This window comes from Rhipicephalus microplus, chromosome 1 (assembly GCF_043290135.1).
Source record: "Rhipicephalus microplus isolate Deutch F79 chromosome 1, USDA_Rmic, whole genome shotgun sequence".
In the NCBI taxonomy this organism is placed as follows: Eukaryota; Metazoa; Arthropoda; class Arachnida; order Ixodida; family Ixodidae; genus Rhipicephalus; species Rhipicephalus microplus.
In genome coordinates this window covers 280,379,761-280,392,613 of record NC_134700.1, presented here as the reverse complement: position 1 = coordinate 280,392,613, position 12,853 = coordinate 280,379,761, and positions in this window count along the sequence as shown.

Sequence of the window (12,853 nt, the reverse complement as noted above, 5' to 3'; positions counted from 1 at the left end):
TGTTCGCAGGACTTCCGGGTGAAGACGTTGAAGACTGGCTCGAGAAGTATGACCGCGTGAGTGTTATCAACAACTGGGATGAGCCTGCAAAACTCACCCACGTGGCATTCTACTTGAGCGGCGTCGCAAAAACGTGGTTTTTCAACCACGCCACAGATTTTCCGACATGGCCCGCCTTTACACGTCAGCTCCGCCAAATTTTTGCCAACCCGTCAGTGCGCTCGGATATCGCCAAAAAGAGGCTTGGTGCACGTGTTCAACGCCCTGGCGAGTCTTACACTTCTTACATCGAAGATGTTCTCGCCCTTTGCCGCCGCATCGACAACGATATGGCGGAAAACGACCGTGTGCGCCACCTACTAAAAGGAATTGCGACTGTCGCTTTTAACGCGCTTGTGGTGCAAAATCCCCAAACCGTAGCCGATGTTATCACTACCTGTCAGCGCCGTGAGGAGCTTCAGACCACTCGGGTACAACCTGATATGTCTGATCTGAGCTCAAGTCATGATACAACAGAGCTGCGTGCACTGATCCGCTGTATCATCCACGAGGAACTTTATGCACAGGCATTCACCTCGCCACCTTGACATTCGAACGACGCCACCTGCTACTAGTTTACGGGACGTCGTGAGGGAGGAACTGGTCTTGATGATTGATGACTAGTACACCAGCTCCGAGTTCACATCCCATGCCCAGTTATGCTCACGTTGCTGCAACGACGCCTGCGCCCCACCAGAGCCTGGCCTCGATGACTGTCACACCTGTCCCGAGCTCATATCCTGTGGCCATGCCAACGTATGCTCAGGTTGCTGCTAGGACACCTGCACCCCAGCAAAGCCCAATGCAGCTATCAGTGCCCGAAGTGCATGGTTCGCTCAACTCACTCGCACCGCGACCATCTTCCCAGCATTACAACGCCTGGCGCAGTTCGCGGCCGACTTGCTTCTATTGCGGCATCCGTGGTCATATTTCAAGGTTTTGCCGACGCCGTCAGCAAGACGAACGACGAAGCTACGATAACCTTGAACGGGACGACTTCTACGCGACTGGCCCACCCTATCGTCGGCTGTATCCGAACAGCACACGTCGGTCGCCGTCTCCGCAGAACTTTGACCCAGTTGGCAGATCCCGGTCCTCACGTCGTCGCTCACCTTCACCGATGCGGCGTTCCTCTTCTCTTCTCCGACCTTCTACTTCAATTCCCGACCGCCGACTGGAAAACTGAACAGTGCAGCTTCGGGAGGGAAAGCTGCATCTTTCGAACTGCGTCAAACTCCTCCGGACCGCCATCGAATGTTTTATTGGTGTATGTTGAAGGCATACAGACAGAGGCACTGGTGGACACAGGCGCATCACTTTCCGTAATTCGTGCAGACTTTTGTACCCGCTCGAAGAAAGTTAGGACGCCCTACGATGGTCCTCCCCTTCGTTGCGCAGATGGAGTCCTTATTCAGCCTTCAAGTGTTTGCACAGTCCGCGTTTTCATAGATGGCATCCTTCACCACATTCAGTTTCTTGTACTTCCTTTGTGCACTCACACAGTAATTTTAGGATGGGACTTCCTTTCTTCGGCATCAGCTTTCATATTGTGTCGTCAGCGAGTCATTCAAATGTCAGCTACTGAGAGTTCATCGGATGTCGATCCATACAGCTTCCGTTTCGTTGCTGCCACTGATTGTTTCATTTCGCCAGGAGATGAACAACTTCTAACGATTGCTTCGGATACTATAGTTAATGGTGACGTGTTCATAGCTCCATCAGTTCGCTCCAAAGCTGCAGGGCTTACCATAGCACCCGGCCTTGTGCGGTTTAACGACGGTAAAGCATTGGTCACCGACTTGAATCCAACTTCTTCGCCAGTGATGCTGCCCCAGGGCACTGCTGTGAGCTGCTTCGCTGACAGTGAGCCCTTTTCGCTGGTTCCCCTTCACGCAGAATCACCGCCTTTGTCTGCTACTACTGATATCAAGGCTACCACTGTTACCTTAAACGACACCATAAGTCCTCACCTCACTGCCGAGCAAAAGAGAGACCTCTTAGACCTTCTCCAAAAGCACAGCCTTTCGTTTGATGTACATTGCAAAGTTATGGGCCGCACCTCCGTTGCAGAGCACAGCATCGAAACCGAAGGCAGCTCCATTGTACGCCGCCGCCCATACCGTCTCTCTTCGGCAGAACGGCAAATCATTGAAGAGAACGTCGCCGACATGCTCAAACGGGATATTATTCGACCTTCATCCAGCTCCTGGTCGTCTCCTGTTGTGTTGGTCCGGAAAAAGGATGGCTCTGTCCGCTTTTGTGTTGATTACAGAGCGCTCAATAAGATCACGAAAAAAGACGTATATCCGTTGCCACGCATGGATGATGCCCTGGACTCCCTACAAGGTGCAGAATATTTCTCCAGCCTCGACCTCCGATGCGGGTATTGGCAAATACCTATGCGCGAAGCAGACAAGGAGAAAGAAGGGTTTGCGACGCGTGACAGGCTTTACGAATTTAACGTCATGCCCTTTGGCTTATGCAACGCTCCAGCAACATCCGAGCGCATGATAGATACCGTCTTACGTGGTCTCAAATGGAAAACCTGTTTATGTTATTTAGACTACATCGACATTTATTCATCTCCTTTTTCTCAGCACCTTAAGCGATTGGACGAAGTTCTAACGTGCATTTCGAACGCTGGCCTACAGCTCAATACAAAAAAGTGCCACTTCGCCAGCACAAGCATCAAAGTATTGGGTCACCTTGTGAGCAAAGACGGCGTTCGACCCGACCCCGACAAGGTTGCTGCCTTAATTATTTTTCCATGTCCGCGCAATCAAAAACAATTGCGAAGTTTCATGGGCCTGGCGTCTTACTTCCGCCGCTTCATCCGTCACTTTGCTGCCATTGCGGGGCCGTTACACAAGCTTCTGACGTCAGGGACGGATTTCTCGTGGACTGACGAGTGCGAGTGTGCTTTCCAAGCCCTTAAGCGTGCTTTGACATCAGACCCCGTCCTCCGTCACTTCGATGAGAGTGCACCCACTTTCCTGCACACAGATGCCAGCGGCCACGGAATTGGTGCTGTCCTCCTCCAGCGCGACGACACTTCACGTGAGAGAGTAGTTGCGTATGCCAGCCGCGCACTAACACCTGCAGAGCAGAACTACTCGATAACAGAGCAGGAATGTCTCGCTGTCGTTTGGGCCATCCAGAAATTTCGACCTGATTGTATGGACGCCACTTCACTGTGGTTACCGACCACCATGCCCTATGCTGGTTGTCCTCGCTGAAGAATTTGTCTGGGTGCCTCGGTCGCTGGATACTGCGTTTGCAAGAGTACACTTTTGACGTTGTGTACAGATCCGGCAAACAGCATCAGGATGCTGACGCTCTCTCTCGCTGCCCTCTGCCACTTTCGCCTCCAACCACGCATCCTGAATGCCCCTCAGGTGATCAAGCGGCTTCCTCTTCACTCACGTTATCACCCCTGGCAGTTGCTGGGTCGCTCCTTTTAAACAACAGCGCCCAGTTTGCCACGTACCATCGTGACGACCCCTACTGTAACCGCATCATCGGATACTTTAATGGCTCGCCTTCTCCACCTAATGCCAGACTACGTCGTCAGCTACGGCTGTTCAAGCTAGAGAACAATGTCCTGCAGCACTATACTTACAATGCGGATGGGCATCGGTGGGTGCCAGTACTTCCCCGTTCGCTGCGAAAACAAGTTCTCGAAGCAATGCACGACGAACCATCAGCTGGACACTTGGGATTTCAAAAGACCTACAACCGCGTTAGGAGCCGTTTCTTCTGGCCTGGTCTTTCTACCTTTGTGGCTAATTATATCGCTTCTTGCGCACTTTGTCAACGCCGGAAACGACCAACTTCAGCTCCTGCTGGCTTATTACAACCCATTCCATGTCCCGACACACCTTTTGCCGTTGTCGGAATAGACCTCGTCGGGCCACTTCCCGTAACGCCAGCGGGCCACCGCTGGATCGTCACAGCCGTCGACCACCTCACACGATACGCGGAGACCGCTCCTCTACGCACTAGCTCCGCCTCAGACGTTGCCGCCTTCTTTTTAGAAGCCATTGTGTTGCGTCATGGTGCACCTCGCACCTTGTTGAGTGACCGAGGAAAGGCCTTCATGTCGACAATTCTGGACGAAATTCTAAAAACTTGTGGCACAGTTCATAAGACCACATCCGCTTACCACCCGCAGAAATGGGCTCACAGAGTGATTCCACCGGACTCTAATCGACATGATATCAATGTACATCGGACCGAACCATGATAATTGGGACAATATCTTGCCGTTCGTAACATTTGCACACAACACCGCTGTTCAACGAACCACCGGGTATTCACCTTTCTTCTTTGTCTATGGTCGTGCGCCGACATTCACCATTGACGCCTCTTTCTTCAATGCAATGACAAAAACGTCGACGACTACGCCAGAACATTTCGAAACCAGGCTTGCTGAGGCCCGGCAACGTGCTCAACTCAACACGGAGGCCAGTCAACAAGACCGCAAGCAACGCTATGACAGCTTTCGTCGAGATGTCACCTTCCGTCCTGGAGATTAAGTACTACTTTGGACGCCTGTTCACACACCCGGATTGTGTGAAAAGTTTCAGTCTCGCTTTCTAGGACCTTACGTTGTTTGTGAACGAACATCTCCTGTCAATTACCTTGTCACTCCCGTCGATGGTTCCTCGGACCGTCGTTACCATGCCTCCGAGATAGTCCACGTTTCACGTCTTAAACCCTTTGTGCGCCGTACCTTTCCCGCCTAAGTCTCGGCCGGGCCGGCCGCTCAAGTGCGCGGGGAAAATAAGTGTGAGCATTATTTATGCATCCCATCTTTTCATCTGTACATACTCATCATCACCAGTCAAGTTTAGGTTGTGGGGCTCATACTCGGGTCAATAAAGCAGAGTCTTGAGTGTACTCGACGCCATCTTACAATATATATATATATATATATATATATATATATATATATATATATATATACATATATATTGTTACTATAACAATATTGTTATATATTGTTAGTGATGGGTGATGGGGACGCCTGGCGAGCAGAAGTGGCGTGATACTGAGGTGCATAATGGGACAGTGGAGCTCAGCGGCTGTGGCAGTGACGAGCGATATGACCAACGCGTCGACAGTTAAAACATATTGGCCTGTCATCAAGAGTACGCCCTGTGGACGGATTGCGTTGTATGCGAGGCGCAAAGGGGTACGATAAGAAGGCTCAGCAGAGTATACGGTAGGAACAGGATGTAGGCCGACATTCGATAGCTCTTGACGAACGCCCGCTTGTATCAAAGAGATCGTGGTCGGGGAAGGCGCAGGCGTCGGTAATGGCGTGGCTACCGGTTGTGCTGCCTCGACCTCTCGACGGATGATGCGTGTAAGGTTGTCACATAGAGGGGACTGGTGGAAGGCGTCGTCACACGAAGAAGTGGCCGCTGTGTTCGGAAGGCGCACGATGCTTTGGGCTACGCGGCGGGCTTTAGCTTGTTCGAGACGTCGGCATTCTTTAAGGATTGTGTCGATGCTCGAGACGTTGTTAAAAACCAGCAAGTTGAAAGCATCGTCAGCAATGCCTTTCAAGACGTGGTCAACCTTTTCGTCTTCCGACATGGACTGGTCGGCCTTGGAACAAAGAGCCAAGACGTCAAGAATGTAAGAGACGTACGATTCGGTAGAAGACTGGGCCCGTCTGGCAAGAGTCTTCTTCGCAGCGAGCTGACGACCAGATGAATCGCCAAACAGGTCACGTATCTTTTTTTTTTTTTGAAGAGATCCCAGCTCGTTATGTCAGCTTCGTGGCTTTCAAACCATGTTCGGGGAGTTCCATCCAGGTAGAAAAGCACGTTGTTGAGCATGAGCGTGGGATCCCAGAGGTCAGTAGCACTGACGCGCTCGTACCGGTTCAGCCAAGTGTCAACATCGATCGTACCATCACCGGAGAAAGTGCCGGGATCCCGGAGGTGCGGAAGTGCGACGTTGGTGGTGGCTTGGACTGATGAGGGCGGCGTAGAGGAAGTACCAGCAGTCGAAGCAGTCGAAAGGTCGCCGATGGTGTGACCGCTGCGTGTCTCCATTGAGGTACGGGGGTCGTCCACCTCCACCAATAATGTTACGAGTAACTTGTTTAATGACCTATTTACAGCGCACAGAACTCGACGAGCAAGATGGCGCCAGACCAGCATCAAACGAAAACTCACTTCGTCCTCCTCTTCCTCGCAGCCATGTTTAGCGGCTGTTATGTATCAATATATATATATATATATATATATATATATATATATATATATATATATATATATATATATATATATATATATATATATATATATATATATATATATATATATATATATATATATATATATATATATATATATATATATATAATTTTGTGTACTAAGTACGTGGAGAAGGTTGCGATACACTCAAGGGTTAACACTTCAGACGAGTATCTCCTTTACTGCTGACGCGTGTTGTTCTCATCGAAAGCTCGACGCTCGTTCTCCCGCTCAGCCCGCTTGTATGTATTCGTTTATCGAGTTCCCCGTCGCAAATTCACTCCGCGTTCTGCTCTAACAGCGCCGACGTGTGAAAGTGCGAGCGTTCAAACAGCCGCGAAATATGCGCGGTCTTTGTACCCGTTAAGCGTATTGGCGCCGTAGAGAAGGTAACGGAGGAGGACAGGCGAAAATCGGGGCGAGACGGAAAAGGGAAATGAAAGGGCGCGTGCAGAGTGAACGACGATGTGGCGGGAAGCGAGCGGGCATCGCTGCGAGCGGTCCGATACAAGGTGGTGATGGCGGCGGCCGGCCACGAGTTGGGTTGACGGAGTTGTGTCAATATTGTCACAAGGAGGAGTCCCCCTCTTCTCGGGCAACCGCCGTGGCAACGAGCGTAGCGTTCCCGTGTTCGGGGCCAACGTAATGATCTTCAACGAGCCCACTCTCTCGGGAGGGCTTCCTCCCCCCGACCTTTCACTTCCCTGGCTCCCTCCTCCCGCACGCCTTTTTTCACCCGTCGTTTCCAAGGCTCGTGCTCCCGCGAGTAAGCTAGGCCTCGTCTCGCGTGCGTGTTTGTGTGCGGTCGACCGGAGTTAGAAACCCGAGGACGCCGCGCCTCGGCGTGCCGGATGAACGCTGTGCAAACACGGGGCCGACCCGTTTGCTCGTCGTAACGGCCCGTTCGCGAGACGCCTTCGAATCGTGCCATCTGAAGGACACAGCTTTGCCGCTTGTGCCAGGCCCGCTATTTATGGTCTCCTAATATTTTAGTTTTACTCGACGAGATTGTCAGGTTGATTCTCTGGGTTCGCGAGGATATGCTTTTCTTCCGGTTCTCGTTTCTGGTTATGCGTAGAGTGCTTTACTACATCTCTTCTGCAGTTTATTTGATAAACGTGTCTTGCCACGCGTCTGTGGAGTGAAAGGACTAAAATAGTAGCTTCGCATGAGTGAGCAAGTGTGTTTTCTACACGTACAGTCTAAACCACAGACTGATGGACATTTTTTTTTCATTTCCCTCTAATCTCTCTCTTTTCTTTGTTTTGCTGCACGCTTTCTCTCTGCACGCGAGGGAACTTGAAATACGGCATGTAATTTCTACAGTGAGTTCTGGAAAAGGTTACCGGTGCTGCAACATCGCTGTAATATGGATGTATTAACGCGCTCGGAGTAAGGGAAGCCAGTCTGGAAAGGATAGGTTTCGTGTGAAAAATATTCTTGCAGAAGAGCCAACGTACAAGTGTTAACAACGTGAACGCTAAGGGGTGATCACTATTTTGCAAAATGTCAGCTGTTTGGTACAGATATAGCGAACCTCTTCGCTTGGTCTTATTCCTTTATTCGTACAATGTAGCTTGGCATTAACTTCAGTGAGCCGCTTACTCATTACAATGGTGTAATGGTGGTTGAAAATATTTTAGGGGCGAAGCTTCTTAGGGCGTGGGCAGTGCGTCCCCTGTATGCAGCCACTTCTCGTTTAATTATTGCAGTGTTCACTAGATGGCGGTACCGTCCCCTGTATGTAGCCACCTCTCGTTTAGTTCTCGCAGTGTTCACTAGGTAGCAGTACTTGTAGCTGATTATGAAAAGATGCAAGATGTTATAAACTAGACGACGGTATACTTGTAGTTGATGAAAAGATGCGAGATGTTATAAAATAGAAATGATTTCACATATGGCACGTGTCATTGGGGGAAGGCAATCGTTCGATTTAGTGCGGTGACGTACGCTAAGGGGAGCGTTGTAATAAAATCGAGTGGGCGAAATGTACGGAGGATTCAGGGTTTACCAGGCTTACCTCCGGAGCTTCGCCCACTCATCATCATTCACTTCGTGGATATGGCGGCACTTTTTTTATTTCAGAAAACTTACCAGAGAGGTTCTGCATGATACTACTGCATGCTTTAGTGGTCACACCTCATACCGGGACGCCAATAGAACTGGCTTACCACTGCCCGGACACGCACACCAAGGAGCGCTGCGCATCCTGGGTAGAGCAGCGGAGCAGGTACTCCTCCTAATCCTCCCTAATTGAGATAGGGAAGCGAGATGAGAAATGGAGAGAGGTTTTCGAGCATAAGTCTCCGACAGGACAAATGCTAGTGAAGACCTCCCAGGTCTAGTGGGTGCCGTTGATTTCCAGCAAAAAGTGTCTGGCGACCATCGAATCGAGGGGTTCTTCTGGAGGCGGCATAGTAATCGTCTATCCGCTGTTGTCAGACCGGATGCCAGGTTCCTGTACAGGCTGTGCGAAGCCTGGTAATAGGCCAGGATTTCGTAAAAACACATCAAATTAACTTTGACAGATTCCCACTTGAGACTAGGAAGTGCACGGCCGGATGAAGGAAGTGCGGTCACCGTTCTCGCCAACTCGATGGCAGGCAAGCCCGTGTGGCCTGGTGGCTGTACCATGAGAACGGTGTGAGGGTTATTCCACCAAGAGGCTGCCCGAAGTAGAGGAGTCGCAAGCTGCTTGATGTAACCCTGGAAATATCGAGAATGAGCTGAGCGCGAGTCCGTCGGAATGGTACACGTGAGGTTGGATGCGAGGCAACTAAAACAATGGCAATCACGTCGGCTTGTCTTGTAGTGTCGGCCCTAAAGGAGAGGCCATCAACATGTTGTCCCTCTGTGATCGCAAGGGCCATGAAAAAAATAAATTCAACGATTTATTTTAGAAACTAAGCATCTTATGCCTGGGGCTCTGTTTGTCCTTCTTTCCCGCTGCGTTCTCACTTCACAGCGCATGCACGTCCTTCTATCCATCTCCAACACTCCCCCCTCTCTCTCCCGAGTCGGCGGCGAAGGCAACGAGACGCTTCCTCAGTCCACACAATCTCTTCTTAGTCATTGATTGGTGGTCTTGTGCCTTTTCAGGTTTCCTTGAGACAGATCACGTCTGCTTTGGTTAGCACGGGATTTCGATGTCTTTGGCGTGCTCGTTGAGGGACCGGCTGTTTAGCAGTGCTATAGTAATGGTCACTGGCAGCGTTGATCTCCCGGCAGCGTTAGTCAGGTAGGAATTCTGAATGTATGTGCACCTGCTTATAAGACGACGTAGGTGAGCTTCCGTGGGTGCCGTTCACCATCTGTCCGCTGCTTTGCATCCATACTTGGTTCCGTCTAGAGGGAGATGGCGTAATTTTAACTTATGTCATATGAGGTAGTGGCACCAATAAATAAAAAAAGTGGTCTAGTGAGACGGGGCCAGATTGATTTGATATGTGGGGTTTAACGTCACAAAATCACCATATGATTATGAGAGACGCCGTAGTGGAGGGCTCCGGAAATTTCGACCACCTGGGGTTCCTTAACGTGCACTCAAATCTCAGCACACGGGCCTACAAAATTTCCGCCTCCATCGGACATGCAGCCGCCGCAGCCGGGATTCGATCCCGCAACCTGTGGATCAGCAGCCGAGTACCTTAGCCACTAGACCATCACGGCGGGGCAGACGGGGCCAGAGGCGTCTACGTTGAAACAACAGAGCTATTTGAGTGTTGCACCTGAAGAGCCATGGTGCGCGTTAGCATGCGGCTGATGTAGAGGAATAGTAGTTCTACTCATAGTTTTTTTTACTGCGAAGTTCTGGGGCCGGTTTCAGGGGGCACTAATCGGATATCGCGTTGAGATCAAGCCAGTTTGAGAAATATCAAAAATGTTTTTAATTGCAGTCAGAACTTTCTCTTGCAAGCTGTTTTCTTAAAGTTAGCGCGATTGAATTTTTTATTGAAAAGTGTTAATATAAGCTTTGGCAGTTTTATAAACAAGCATGCTGAAAAAGTAATGCAGAATTTTCACCGCTCTGTCGTACGCCCGTTTTGAAATAAAGGCCTGCAAAGTAGGAGAAAAAACGGTTCATGGGTCAAATTTCAGATTCCTCATAAAAATGTCTGCACTATCCAGAAAAACAAAAAAAGTAACTGAACGTAAGAGCAGGTACGCATACGTTTAACTTAACAAATTTTAACTATGTAGCCACAATATAGTAGTAGTAGTAATATAATTTTATTCAGCCACAATTTACAGGTCGAGCATTTCGACCACCTGTGCGACAAGTCGATGCTGTTCTTCTTCCCCTTCGGCGCCGATCCAGTCGTGCCAGAAGGTGATGAAAAGGGATGAGGGAGGGTAATAGCTGGTTTATTTTGTCTACTTCACCGCCCAAGTCGGAAAAAACAGCGGAGCAGGTAAGCGTGATACTCTACCTCTTCGTCATTAATGCTTTACTGTGCTTCGAAGAATTCGTTTTTCGGCAAAATCACTTGTGGATCTGTTTTTCCACTCAAGGAACAATATATAAAAACTTGAAAAAAATTTAACAAGTTTACCAGCCGTGCTTTGCTCGATCTTACGTTGAATCACCCAGGTGTAAAGTGACTGCCCCTTGAGGTGTGCACTTGTACCTAATCTGTATAGGCCTTGTCCAATATAGGCGAGGCGGTTGAAGTCGGTGCAATGAGATAGAAAGGCGCAAATGTAGTTGAAAATCTTCTGTCCGCGCTTTGTGGGAGTGAAGTTCGAGAGAATACTATTGTGCCTGACGTCGAACGTCCTTCGAAGATCCAGAGCGATCAAGGCTTTGTCATTATGGTGCATGTGGTTGGTTCTATAATTTCGTGCTGAAGCAGGAGCCGTCCTGCGCCGACAAGTAGGTGAAAGCCGAACATTTTGTCGACAAAGGTCTCTGTGGCCTTAAGGTAGACGGAAAGGCATTCGCAGACCACGATTTCTAGGAGTTTGCTGGTGCAGGAGGCGAGAGAGATCAGTGTCAATGCCCCGATGCTGACCGCTGAGGTTTATTGGTTACGAATGTAACGAGCGATCTGGTCCATTCTGATATAACCGGGGAGCCGTCCGACATCGAACCTATAACGTTGAGTAGCATAGTCGAAGTGACTCAAAAAATGGGCAGAAAGGGGAGTGCTCTCTTTCACTATCTTCTTTTCTCTCCTAAACTCTGCAATGTACATACTATCGTTGTGTACTACAACGAACTCGCTGACGTTTCCACACACATATATTCCTGAGCCTCCCGCATATATATAAATAGACTAATCTAAATTAGGAATGCGTGGGTCCCTTTGGAAATTGGTCTTTATACGGCTTAGATTGGAATGGGAGCTTCATCCTCGCCGTATTGTTTAAACGTATTGGGTCCAGTACACGCGCTGTCTGACAAAAGAGGATTATTTCCCCGGAAACTTAAAAAATTATTGTTATATCCCATGTCTATTTAGGGAGGCTTTGTGTAAACTGCATCGCCTCTTGCGATTACCTGAATAATCGTTCTCAATGTTGCTATGTACACTTCAATAATTCAGAGGTGCACTCCATATGAGCCTTCAGAGCTGTGGACTTCCGCGTTTTTGCTTCGAACGCGTAGTCAAACAAATCTCCACGTGTAATTAAAATTCGACACCCACGACCACCTCCGTACTTCAACGACCGTGCTGCTGTTGTCAAAAGGAACGTAAGCTCTCCATTCTTCGTGAAATTACCCGCTTACGTTTCTTCAGGAGACGAGAAAATAGACCTCTTTTTACAAAAATGAACGGTATTTACAGAACTAATAAAATACACTTCATTACAGAAGAAACTGCATCTCTGAGCAACATATTAACTTTCCACTGTTCTCTAAGCCCGTCTTCTGCATGATCTGCACGTTAAGCTTTAATAGAAAGTTGTAATGTTAAGAGCCGTGCAGCTATTATTCCAACTCCGAATCTAGCGGCTAAGGCGTTGAGCTGCTAAATAGAACGACGCGAATTCGATTCTCAGCAGAACGGCTTTATTTATACCGGGAAGATATTTCAAGAAAAGAAACTCGTGTATTAACGTACATCACCGCGTTAAAGAGCTCCGGATGGTCAAGATCATTCTATAATCCCCAAATTATATCATGGTTTCGGAGCATTAATCTGCGTAACGCTACGAGCGTAACATGTTGAGCATGTGTGAGTCTTGGAACCATCGTAAGCTTTTTCGATCAACAGCGCATACATACATACATACATACATACATACATCATACATACATACATACATACATACATACATACATACATACATACATACATACATACATACATACACATACATACATACATACATACATACATACATACATACATACATACATACATACATACATACATACATACATACATACATACATACATACATACATACATACATACTTACATACATACATACATACACACATACATACATACATACATACATACATACATACATACATACATACATACATACATACATACATACACACATACATACATACATACATACATACATACATG